This window comes from Poecilia reticulata, linkage group LG10 (genome assembly GCF_000633615.1).
Source record: "Poecilia reticulata strain Guanapo linkage group LG10, Guppy_female_1.0+MT, whole genome shotgun sequence".
NCBI lineage: Eukaryota > Metazoa > Chordata > Actinopteri > Cyprinodontiformes > Poeciliidae > Poecilia > Poecilia reticulata.
This window is the reverse complement of record NC_024340.1, coordinates 3435923-3449775: the sequence shown is the minus strand read 5'-3', so window position 1 is coordinate 3449775 and position 13853 is coordinate 3435923. Positions and strand designations below refer to the sequence as shown.

The window sequence follows — 13853 nt, the reverse complement described above, 5'->3', positions numbered from 1 at the left end:
CTTACTTGTTAGAAAGGTTGCAAAGGATTACGGAGTTTATACTTTTAATCCTCCATTTGAATACTTCGTGTTTTAGGGTGGAATGATTACATAAAAACTATTGCTGAGAATAAATAATTCTGTGTTTTCCTTCCAACTCTGTTAGCTAGTTGCTAAGCTAAAGCTAAAAGAAATGACACATCAGGAAACGCCCTCAAAGCTAAGGTAACAGGATACTAGGAGCTAGGTAACGCCCTCGTTGGGGCGTAACTTAGACAGAGGCTAAACAAAGGAGATCACAACCTCTGCTGGGATGCCATTTTGTCTGTTAGCTCTTAAAGGTAGCAGGTCACAATGGACCAGCTGTATTTTGGTATTAATAAATGGAATTCATGAATTCGACTCACTGACTCTTCTGTAAGTTCATACATCAAGAACTCAGCATGGAGAGCGGCTGATTCTCCACACTATGGTGAATTTTAAAGGCAAGTATTGATGCATCAATATAAAAATCTGTCCTGAAATCGATATTAATATTAATTGCTATTATGACCACTAACTGATATATTTGTAATATTCTAATCTGCAGATTTCTGTAAGAACAAACTAAAAGAGTTCCAGACAAATATTCAATGTTCAGATGAGGCAAAGATAAAACTCATCAATCTTGTTCCCAAAATCTGCTTCAGCTATCAGTTTATTACAATCATGTGGATGGGTGAATATAGAATAGTCAGGCATAGAAGAAAACTTTAGTCATTCTAGCTGATATAAAACCAGAAAGGTTCAACCTGAGTGAGTGTAAATAAAAAGGTTATGGTAATATTTGTATGCAAACATCTGGTTTAAATTGTACACCTCCTCTTTATATGCAACTGACGATGCACAGTGGAGCATTTGACGATTGTCTGGGAAATCTTTAAAACCACATTACTTGCAATATTGTTTCTTAATCGGAGCAAAAGTATTAGCGAGATTCAATCATCTTTTAATAAAATGAGTTATTACAATTTTAATTGCTTCCCCCCTTTGAAATTAAGCTGTTGATAAGATGGCATGGCTGAAGACATAAAAGCAGGAGTGGTGCTTCGCTGAGAGAGAGAGAGAGAGAAAAAAAAGAGTGATTCGAGTATTTCTCAGATTACTTGTTAGATGGATAAAATGTCTTTTGTGAAATGTACTACCTTGTCCAACACTTGAAGAAATTGGTTTCGAATGGCAAAATGGCATGGATCCTCACGCTGCTCTCATTTGGAACATTGTGATTTGGATCAAGAGTACACTCAACGAGATAAAATAATGAACTCTCAAAAAAAAAAAAAAAAAATCCCAAAGTAGGTGATCTTTTCAGAAGCCTGACTGAAACAATTAGGTCCAGGCCTTGACGTAGCTAAAAGCTTAAAGCTAAAAGTCTTTAGATCTCAGAATGCAGGCTCACATGGCATTTTCTTTACAGACACAGCTGCCATGGCTGGTTGAGGGGATAGGGAGAGATGTAAGCAGGCATGCAAAGCTCCGCATCATGGCTCCGGGCTCCGAGGTAGTCGTGTCTCTCTCTCTTTCTCTCTCTCTCTCTCATTCTGGAGGACATGGAAACAAACAGGAGTGATGCAATGCTAAACAGGGATGAATAAAAAAACACTGAAAAATAAATGATGCTGGATGCACTTGCTTTCAGCTCCAAGTCTGCTATCAAACTTCTCTTTCCTCTAGACACTGGCTGTCAGTGTGTAAGGTGGACCGTACAGCCAATCGCGTGCAAATCCAGTCTATATGCATACCAGCAAACTCATAAACAGGCCAGTTATTCCCATGACAAACTACACGCTAATGTATTCTGTAACCATGCGGGTAGATTACTCCAACATCAACTTCCAGCTTTAACTCACTTCCTGTGGGACAAATATATATATTGAGTTTTTGTATTTCTTCTTAGCATTAAGTATGGGTTGTATGTTTTTTTTTTTTTTTACAGAAAAATAGCGCATTGCAAAAGTATTCATAACTCTCAAGCTTGTTCCCATTTTGTCATATTACAACTAGAGATAATAATTTGTCTTATTTTAATGTTATACGACAGACCAACACAAAGTGGGACATAATTAGGAAGTGGAATGAAAATGATACATGGCTTTCAAAATCTTTAAAAATAATCTCAAGGTTGTGGCATGCACTTGTGTTCTTATAGTATCACCTCTTCCTACAGTTAGATGTGAATGTTTCTATCAGCTTTTCTGACTGAATTACTTTCAATTCTTTGCAAAACAGCAATCCAAAGATTGGATGGAGAGTGTCTGTCTATTAAGATTCTCAATTAGTTTTAAGCTTGGTCCAAAACGTATCAAAATACATTTTTACTGACCTGTGATATAGAAAAGACAAGACACACTTAGCGCTTCCTTTAGCATCGAACAGAAAGATTTATTCTTCTTCTGTGTGCCCAACCTTCTCTACGCCACCAATGTGATAGGCGCCCCTAGCGGTTGTATGTGAAATCGCACCAAATAATTGAAATAACACTAAAGAACTTATTACAAAGAGAAATTTAAAATAGAAAAAGAAACATAATGTTGGGGTTCCCATTTTTTATACTTAGTGCTTTCACTTACCTAGAACTTGTTTTCATCAGCCTAGTTGTTAATTGTTCAACTTGCTGTGGGGGGGAAAAAGCATTTTCTTACTCTGCTCCATCAATTTAGGACACTACTGAAGATCTGACGTTTTCCACTTTGATTCATTTGGCACAATTATTTATTTATTCATTTATTTTAAGACAAGAAAAGAAATCTTCTTATGAAGCTTGCTCTTGTTTTCTGCTCATATTTTATTAGGCTATTTAATTGAGTTGAATTTTGTTACTGTTTGCAATGTTTTTGTTTGTTTCATCAAAACAGGTTTCTCTTGTAATTTCAACTTGGCTCTTAATGAGACTATTTGTCTAAATAAAGGTCAAATAAAATAAAAACAAGTGGACGGACATGTGTTGGTAGGTTAGTTGCTGACCTACCATTTCCCCCACAAAATGGAAAAATAGTATTGTTTGACACTTTCATAAAGACAATTCAAAGAATAAATTGATAAAGTCATTCAATAGCTTTTAAGCTACGAAGGATAAAAATGAGCACATTTTAGAAATATTAAAATAGGGACATTGGGGGCAAACAAAACACTAGTGCAGAAGTGTAAAGGGTTCAAGTTGAGAAGAAAAACAGAGGTGAGGGGGGGTACTGCTCACAAATGCCTGCTGATGGAGTAGAGCCTGAACGAGAAGGAACACTGAGCTATGGGTGGTGGAGATCAGTTCTGCCACAAAGAGAAAAGCAAGTTCCCCCGCACGGAAAGTGTCAAGCGCATTAAACAAGGTCCTCATAGCCAATGTTTCTTGCTGGGCTGCTTTCCCCTCATGTGCTGTCATCATTCTAAACCTAAACTACATGACACTGCTGAGGAATTGACACAAGCAATCCCCTGCAACATGTACTAGAAAGCCGACTGCTCTCTCGAGTAGTGCTCATAATTTGTGTCTGCAATTGATTTTGCAACCAGGTCAGACTGCAGCATAAAAAAAAAGGAAAAAAAAAAAAACCACTTGCATGCCGGTGCTGATAATATCCTGTCCATGGCCTACAGGAGAGAACACAGCATCACCCCATTCCTTATTATTATTAACCAATTTGTTTTCATCATGACAAGAAACAAGAAATATCCACCGCTATTCTTCTCGCGCGTTCTTGTAAAGAGGAGAGCGAAGCTAATGAAAAAGGTCAGTTTTGTTGTGCATATCATGCCCCGGTGATATTCTGTGTGTGAGGTGAAGAGCCTCAGGCAAGGTTCCTATTAGCAGACGCCCGCAGCAAAGTAAGACAGTGTAGAAATAAGCCAGAGAGCGACAAGAGGGGAGATTCTGCTTGAATTAACATAGAGGCTGCTTAAAATACAACATGCGCGAGTGTTTGTGCAAGCAGCTACACGCTGCTCTCAATTAGGAAAACAGCATGGAGGTTAGATGGTCATGGAACAAAACTGCATCCTCTTGACTTTAAAGGTGGGATGTGAGAATATGATGTTTAGTCTATATGAGATGCCTACCCTGAGGCAGATGACATTTTATTTTCCAGGCATGGGGGGTGAAAAATAAAAAACAGATTTGTGATAAATCTGTATTTTGTAGTGATATTTAATACATGCAACCGATGGGTAAATCACTTCAAGCACATTTCGGAGGAGTCGCTCCTGATGAAATGCTGGTTAAAGCATGATTTATTTAGAATTAAAGAAATGAAAATTCTACGTTCTGCACACAGAGTTCTGAAATATGACCACCCCATTTAAAAATGAAGTTTTTTCCTCATAGTGATTATGCTGTTGTTAAAAAATTTAAGGTCTCTTCACCATAGCTTGAAAGTTTTTGGTCTTGCATTTGGAACAGCCCATAATTTCATCTACCTTGACAAAAAAAAGACTTCAATTCCACCTTTAGAAAGTAACCTAAGTAACCCTCATCACCATTTTTTTCCTTGTAGCCGTGATTTCCTTTTGGCTTTTATGTTTTGGGGAAATTTTAGCAGCCCAGGATGTTTTATTTGAACAATTCCACTCTTTAGTCTGAAGATGTGCTGGAAATAAGAAACTGTGACCACATTTTAACCAAAAGCAGTACTTTGCAGAAAATTCCTGCAGTTACTGCCCGACAACTCTTCCTTTTAAATAATTCTGGAGAAAAGTACAATTTTTCATAACATCCTTGTTGTCCCACATTTGTTGATGACCGTCTTTATCCTGCTATTTTCCAAATAGATTGTCCTTATGTCCTGATAGACTCGTGAAATTAGATCAGTTTGATCCTTTGCATGTCATAAAATGGTGGATGAGGTGGTGAGGAGAGACGCAGAGACCCAGGTTGTGAAAGGAATGATGGATTTAATGACGAGAACTCAGACAGTCCAAATACAGGCGGCACGGCAGAGAGTTAGCACATGGCTAATACCGGAAGCAGCTGAAGGACAAAGGACTGCAAACGAGAGTGGAACCAACACAGGACTTAACAGTCCTACTGAGTGGCAAGCAGACAAACAACGACATACGACAACGATCCGACAAGAGACAAAGACAACAGGTGGACTTAAATACACAGGGAGCGTAATCCAGGAATGAGACACACCTGGGAAGCAATCAAGGGGAAGATGCAGAGACAGAGACTCACAGGAAGGAAACTGAACACAGAAAACCCTAAAAATAAATGCACAGAAACACGGATCATGACATTGGATCATGACATTACAGCCTCTCTGCAAACTATAGCTCCAGTTAGAGGTGTAAAAGAGGACAGTCAAGAAAATCAACAGCTGTGTTTGACTTCTGGTTTATCAGATCCACAACAACTGATGGCAGGAGTTAACACAAAAAAGACTGAAAGCAGAAGTAAAGTCTGAAGGTGTTTTAATGAATTCTAAAATAATAGACTTCACGATGTTATTTAGAAAAATAGGTTGCGGAGTGATATACCACCATCTAATTTATTTACATCAACTGGTGTTTTATTGATCACCCAAAATTGTGTTCTTCAGGCAACTTATTCAATAGATGACAGTCAGAGTTTTTAACAAGAACAATTTGTTATTGGTTACTGGACAAATAACGATGCATTTCTTGATAAACACATTATTATTGCTGTGAAAAATTATCTTTTCAAATTACTCTGTGTACGTCTACAGCCCATATTTGAAAATACAGGGGAGGAAAAAATGACTGCAGCCAAAAAAAGCCAGCTGTTTGCTGAAATCCTACCCACTACCAGTATGTATTGATCAGAACCAGTCTGCATGGCTTGTCAATAGGTAATTTCATTACACGACTAATAAAAATGAATCAATCAATTAAGAGCTATAATCTGACAACCACTAATATGATGCACCACAGAGGGCAATTGAATTAATGAACCACCACCCACTGATGAATCTATATGAACAAAGTGGGGTGTTCTGGGCTCTAGCCCACCCAGACACACGCGCGCGCGCGCACACTCACACACGCACACACACACACACGCACGCACGCACGCACGCACGCACGCACGCACGCACGCACATACACTGAAGCAAACGTACAGCTGCCTCAGACACACTTGTGAACCTCAACAATGTTCATGTACCAATGCAACATTGCTCCACCAGTCCCAACCCTACAATCGCACATATGCGCTGTATCACCAAAAATATTCCCCTTTCCTGTCTGAGAAGGTTAAAATTGAGTGACATCTTAATCCATAACGTTTCATATAATGTAAGTATAAAAGCTTCAATCCTTTTCCACAAGTTGTGTTCATAGACGTTTCGACCAGTCTTCCAGAAGCACATTTGTGAGGTCAGACGCTGTTGTTGGCTCGCAGTCTCACCTCTAATTCATCCAAAAAATATTCTGCATGATGACTTAATGACTCCATGCATCTTGCGCACTTGTGCAGACACTGTGAACGCCAGCGCATGTGTTTTCGCTAGCTCCGTTAGACTTGTTGACAATCTCGTTCTGTGCATTTGTGAATTATGAGACCGTTTTATCTCCTTAAGAATGAGTCAAAAGAAAAAGAACATAAAAATGGTTATTTACACATATGTGGCACCACGACTGCACAATAGCTGCTCAAGCAGCGGCTGACTGGGCCTTACTTAAAAAGTTAAGACCCTGCTCACAAGAGTAGTTGTGGAGACGAGCCCGGTATGTGTGCGTGCGCGTGTGTGTGTGAGCATATGAACAGGTGGAAGTTAGCGATAAAATCTAAATGCTGACTCAGCAGCCAAAGTTGAAAACTACAGCTGATCACTAATATTCACCCAGCAAGACATGAGGGTGGAGGTTTACTACGAGCATCATCATTGCCATGATGAGGCAGAGAGAGCAGAGGGACTTTCAGCTGAGCTACAGTCGAAAGGCCTGGCTGTGATGGAAACAGTAGGAACCCTCTCTCTAAACCACTAGGAGGATTTGCATTTTGATGAAAAGCAACTTCTTTAGTGCAATCAAAATTGAAGCATTTAATCTTAAAGTAGCTAAACACATTAAAAGGTCCTTCAGATCATCACATTGCATCTCACTGCATCTGCCAGTTGTACTTCCGGGGAAAAAAAAAAGTGTTGCTCAATTCACCTGGAATATATCTACTTGTGCCAGGAAGACATTGAAGTAAAATCAAAAGCCGATTTTCCTCTGAATGGAAACAAGATATTTAAGATAAGAAAATTAGACCAGACAGATAAAATCAGCATTTTTAACACGAAATTGTGGGTTTCATGGAATAAATTGCTCAAAAGTTATCTTCTGAAAAACAAGAACACATATTCTAATTGACTAAATGTGACTGTACTCAGTGACCAAACTAACCACTATTAGCAGTATATGCTAATAACATTTTTATTTTTACTGCAGCCTTGCTAAATAATATTTTATATATTCTGTCAAGAGATTTAACTGGATAAATCTTTCAAATAAATAAAAAAATTTTTTATTATTGATGATTATGGGTAAGGCATCCATTTTGAGCTTTAACGTCCAATATTCCTAATCATAATTTCAATCTAAAATCTTAAGAAAATAAATAAAACAATCAGCAACAAAAAAAATTGAAAGAATAATCACATTGCATCCTTTATCCAACAATGCCAGAGGATATGAATGTTTCTTTTTGTTGTTTTTAAGATGTTGGATATCAAACTTAGACAACTCAGTATTTTTTTTAAAAATAGTGTTACTTTACATAAAAAGTTTCATATCTACCATGTTAGATTATGTTGCTGCAGTTTCATCAAGGACGTTTAATTCCAGTCAAAACATAAATCAGCTCTCATGTTTAGGACATTTCTATGTGGTACATGACAACTTTCTTCTGCATTTTAAAAAAGAAAAATCTTTGTTGTATATTAGCCATTCGTAAAGCATTAATTAATGAGAATAAATAACGTCCTTTACCCTGTTAACATGATGATCTCGACAGTTCGATGGGAGGACTTGTTTAACTTTTTAATTCAGTAATTGTTGACAGGCTATGAATTATTAAACAATTTCTCCTACGTATAGACAGGACTGATTAGAGTAATCTTCTATTTAAGTTGTCACCTAAAAATGTAATTGTTCATAACCAGAAGCGGTTAGGTGAAACATTTCAAACCTTTCATCTGCTCGGTCAGTAACTCAACAAATGAATATACATGCAAGAAAGAAAGAAAGAAAAAAAAAGGAAAAAAGTCCCACTGAGGATCCRTCTCACATGAAAGGGAGCTGCAGCGGCGGCAGGTTTCCGTCAAACGCGTTGCGGTTGTACTTTGAGAAGGATCTCTGACGCAATTTTTAAATGATGCATTATTTATCGCTGTAAAATATAGGCTCATTCTTATGGTTGTGCAACCGTTTGAATAAACATTAGCTTTCCATTTAAATTATCTTCGACACAAAGCCATGTTTTATTCAGAAAGCTACCTAACCAAACGTGTCAAAATGCTTTTAAAGTGGAAATGTGTTAATGTTTTCTTTCGCCTTCTGAGGTAACGAGGGCTGCGAATTAAAGGCCTACTTAGAACACGGTTGTTATTAAATCTCACCAATAGCCCTTTCATTTAGAGAAATTCAATAATTAGTTATGAAAGAATCTCTCTCTTGCTGTGTGTAGACGCTGAGAAACAGATCCACTTCATGTACAAAAATAATTTCCTGGAGGTTTAAGTGATTTTAGGCCATAATCTCTCCTCAAGTGAAATATAAAACAGATGTTCTGTTTGCTACAGCAACAATATTGCTGGATTTCCAGCAAAAAGATAGAAGTTAAGCCAAGAGTTGGGGAAAAAAAAAAGTCTAGCTGCTCTTTTCAGCAACTACCAGTCTGCTTTACTGTTCTTGTTTCACTATTATTTGTGGATAATACTTTCAATTGTTCCCTTTTTAGTGCTTTTCAAGTTAAAATATAACCATTTCACAACTTTACTGTCTCCATTAGGAAATCACTTTTCTTTTGTGATATACACCATATACTTCTTGTGGATTTGCTTCAGGGTTTATACGGCACACTGAGGTACTCTGCAAATAAAAATTCCTGTCTAGCTTAAACTGGATTTAGGTTTTTGAATCAAGACTACAGGTTTAAGGCCAGGGTCACCTACAGGCCCTGCAGAAGTACTCCTAGTCCTTGAACAAGATAAACTTTAGTTTATCTCACTGGGATATATCATGTTAACGTCCAAATAAAGCGTTGCATTACAGTGAAGGGAAAAGAAAACTTCATTTCAACTTAAAGTTCAAATTAAGGTCATTTGAAAACTTCATTTGATGACCAATGGAAAAATTGGGGTTCTAGGTTTGAATAGCAATGGCCTGGTCTTAACAATAACAATAATAAAAAAAACTTTTTAGTCTTACTTACAAAAGTGTAAACTAGATATGCAACATTTTAATAAAATAGAAAAAAAAAATAGCCTGATTTTGTAACCCATCGTAGATACAAAACATAACATGGGTCTCTCATGTTTTCCTTATTAAAAGAAAGAATGCAGTTTCCCATTTTCTTTGGGTAAAATGTATTCTATCTTTTCTTTAAGTCATTTTTTTTAGCCGATTTCCATCAAGAACAGAATCCGAGTTATTCTTTCATCGAAAGCCCTTGTGTGGTTTTGGAAAATTTAATGACTGCGTCTAAGTACGTTTCTGAAAAGAAAAAACAACAACACACAAAGAAAAACCCAGTTACCGGCTTTGGATGAAAACAAACAGTCGACAGAACCGTTTCTTCCCCTTTAAACAGGCATTACTTCAGCGACGCTGAGCTTCCACCGGAGATTCCAGTGCATACAGAAGACCAAATCAACAGGAGGCAGCATAAACGCTTTACTCCTCCAGTCCTTTGCTGTTTCTAATGTCACTGTCAAACTTTGTTTCCCTCAAACTCCACAGCCCTACAGTTCAATGTGGCGAACCTCCCTATCTTCACACACAAATGCACATTGCACATATATACAGGTACGTCCCGCTGTGGCACAATCAGTCCGCACCACCCACTGGAGCAAAAAAGACAACAAGACATGATGTCGCTCAACCCTGACTTTGCCACACAGGGAGGCAACCGGGTTCATAAGTTTTGTCAGTGCAACACTGCAGGGTGTCTTTCAGGTGTCACCGGTGATGGAAAAAGGTAACCTACCGCCCACACCACTGCATAACTGAATATGGATTGTTTCATGTTCCGGGCGATGCTCCTGCTGCTTAGGGTGCCCTCGATTTACCATTGATGTCAGAGTGACAGAAATAGGCAGTGGTCTGGCCCTTTTTTTTTTTTTTTTTTTTTGCGCTCTGTGAACTAATCAATTTCTACTTCAGAAATGTCTGATCTTTCTCTTCTGTCAACTTTGTATAGCGAGTCCGAGCGACAGGGACGGTGGAGGGACCCGCAGTCGTCAGGCTCTTTTCTCTGTTGTACACTGGGAGCAATTTCATATACATCTGCTTGCCTCTCGATGAGCCAGCCAGCAAAAAAAAACAAAAAACAAACAAAAAAAACAGACAGCTTGGAGAACGAGAGCTGATAAACGGCCCATTAGACAGGTAATTGCCAGAGTGTTCTTTAGATCTTAATTACATTACACATCAGTAGTGATGCCATCTTGTGATAAAGAGACAGATGTTTAACATACGAGATATTTTTTTTATTTTTGGGGGAGGAGGTATTCACAAAAAAAAAAAGTTTAATCAAATGCATTCATATGAATATCATCATGTGCATTATCAAAAGTATCAACTTATTACTCTCTTTTCTCTTGAGGCATTACTCTTTATGGTATGAAATTTCTCAAGATGAACAAAATACTCCATCGAGATTTCAGCACTGTTGCACCGCATAACGTCAGCAAATATGACAGCTGCACATTCACGCCAAAGTGCTGCATTCAAAACACGCCGTGGATTTAAATCTGGTCAATCCAGAACTCTACAAGGAGATTTAGATGAAGTTTAATATTGCAGCTTCAGGCAATTTCTAAGTTTTTGGCCAAACTAAAAACGTTAACATGTGGCAGAAAACTAATATTGCACGACAACACCCTGAACATATTAACCTCCGAGATTAAAATTGGTGGCGCCAGCATTTGTCTTGATCTATGAGGGTTGGATTTAGGCTCACCATGTTGCTTTTTGATTCCTTGACTTTCTTTCGGTCCACCACATCCACAGCCTTACACTGTGAGAATGCTTTTCTTCAAGACAGCAGCTGGTCAGAGTTGATGTGAAGACGGACGGAGCCAAGTACAGTTGGATCCAGGAGCTGAAATGGAGTGGCTTTGAATTTAGATCAAAACAAATCCATGTGCTAGAATAACTTAGTCACTTTTCAATTAAACCATCTTGTAACAAAGGAACATATATAAATATACTCCACATCCATGTCGCCGTGTGGTTTAACAGTACCACCAACGCAGTTGATGGATGAGGCCTTTCTTTTGCTCCAGAGGCACCGTTCTTTGGTTTGGAACTCCACGAGGAAATACTCTATTGAAATTTCATCATTATTGCATCACATGCAGTCAGGAGATTTATCAGCTGCACGTTCATGCTCAAATACTCCCATCCAGACAAATCCTATAGCTGTTCTCCTTGATTTAGATCTGGTTACCTGGCTAATGCAAAGAAAGCAATGACCCACATTTCATGTTCAGAAATATAAAACGTCGTTTCTCATTCTGTAATGAAGTGGTACATTTTTACCTTAAAAATATGCACATCTGGACAGAGGCCCTTACAGGTGACAAATTGGTGTCTGACTGGTATTTACTGGGTGCATGTGAAATATCTACACACCATCTACACCTCCATATTAAATCCAGGAAATCTAGACCTACTGTAGATCACCACTAATTAGTTCAGAAAAAATACCCCAAATGTGAATACTCCCGGATAAGAATGAGACTTCCTCGGTGTTCCTGTGCAGCAGGTTGTGAGGAAACAGTTTTTTTTTCCCTCTCCCTGTCACCGTTATGACTGAAGTGTTTGTGGCAGAGGTCACTTCTGGATTGCCAGAGCAAATTGCTCACACCTTCTGAACGTGTTTGCACCAGTACATCAGCACTTCCTACATGCTTCGTGAATGAAACGCTTAGGCTGAGCAGAGGGCGGATGCAGCACAATTTTAGGTGAGGGTTTCACCGTGTTGCCCATTGATATGATTGATTAAAAAAAACACACACAGTTCTGTCTTACTTTACATTATTGGTATCTCAGTCTAAATTGCAAAGCATAGTGAGGAAGACTCAAATGCTATATTCTTTGGAAAAAAAAATACAGAAAACAAAAGTAGTATGTGGTGATGACAGTTCTATTCAAAAACAACCATTGAGTCACTGTTTGCAAGAATGTTTTGCATTGGAGTATGTTTTTTTGTGTAGATTTTTATAACCCTTTTGTCTCTCCCCCTTTCTCATTGTAACCCTAAACTGAAAAAAACCCAAACAAAACAAAAGGGTGATGATGCAAAATTAAATGTAATTTTAAAGAATATCTGGGATTAATTCAAGCGAGACATCTAAATATGACAAATATGGCTGTCAACAGGAGTCATTCAATAAAGTCCAGGTAATACAACAAATGAACTATGAACTACATTTGAAGTTATATAATATATAATTTAGAGACATTTTTATTTTTATTTTCATTTATTTTTACAAAGACACAGTCGCCACAAAATCAGGATGCTTTCTAAAAGTGTGGCTTGTATAAATATATATCTGGACATGTCGATATTCAATATCAGTTTTAAATATATCCTAAATATAAAAAATAAAAAAAAAACTGAAAAAAAACTTTCAAAGGGCAGAGGTGTTATGTATAGCTGACTTTTTTTTTTTTCTTTTTAGCTTTGTCATTGCCTCATCAAAAACATACCTGGAGTGTTCCTATGATTCTTTTATGTTTGAGAAATTCTTGAATATCCCATGGCAGCCATTGCCTAAAAACGATAGCTCTTGCAAAGCGTCGTATATTTTCAGAAATGGTTCCTCTATGGCGCCGCTCCCGTCTCTCGCAGCGCCTTCTTCACTCAACTTGGGATGGTATGGCAAGCCATTTTAACATGAAATCGGTGTTGCATTTTGACTGCACACTACATTTAGACAATTTAAGATAAGTGCATTCACATTCTGACTAGTAAGAAGAAAAACAAAAACCAAGACATAGCTTGATCGTTTTGATGAGTCTAAATTCGAAGATATCTTAAAATGATGTCACCGGATTCATCATTTGAAGGGTCAAACATCTGTAATTACAATACAAGATATCTCAAATGTAACTATAACATGTCAAAATTAAATTATATATGAAATGGTAATTGTGCATAGGACCCCTTGTGCTGCGACTGAGCAGTCCAAACAAGTTGACTGCAGAATTTTGTGTCTCCTACACAAAATTAGCAGAAAATAAAGCAGTGCAGAAAGAGTTCAGTAGAACGGAATATGAGAACACAAACCTTGTCAACTTGAAGGCTGATTGAGAAATCTGCAAAGATTTGTTTTATTTATTTTTTTCCTTTATTCTCTTCCAGATAAATACAATGCACTTAAATGGCTCTAAAACTATAAAAGTGCTGTCAACTTGTTTCCAAACTGAAAATGGTGCATTTAAAAAATCTTATTTCATCATATTATTTTTCATTGTTGATCTTGATGGTGGTGCAAATGAGCAGAATAATTCACAAGAAAAAAAAAACAAGGACAACTAAAAGGAAAAGAGCAGGAAGATTTGCAGAGCATAATGTGATAAAAAAATAAAATTTTTCAAAAGCCCTCTAATGTCACAACGGGGTCAACAGCAAGCTCTTCCTGCTGTTGATGAGTAGCAGCAGGTATAAGTGA

At 37.7% G+C, this 13853-nt stretch overlaps 1 long non-coding RNA gene across 1 annotated transcript; it reads right to left on the bottom strand.

Moving 5' to 3' along the window:
- Positions 1-951: 951 nt before the first annotated feature.
- Positions 952-1548, bottom strand: LOC103470902 (uncharacterized). The gene is made up of 3 exons (XR_534550.1): positions 1418-1548; positions 1164-1285; positions 952-1070 (listed from the first exon to the last, which is right to left on the bottom strand). It is a non-coding gene; the product is annotated as an uncharacterized LOC103470902 (long non-coding RNA).
- Between the last annotated feature and the right edge of the window lie 12305 nt (positions 1549-13853).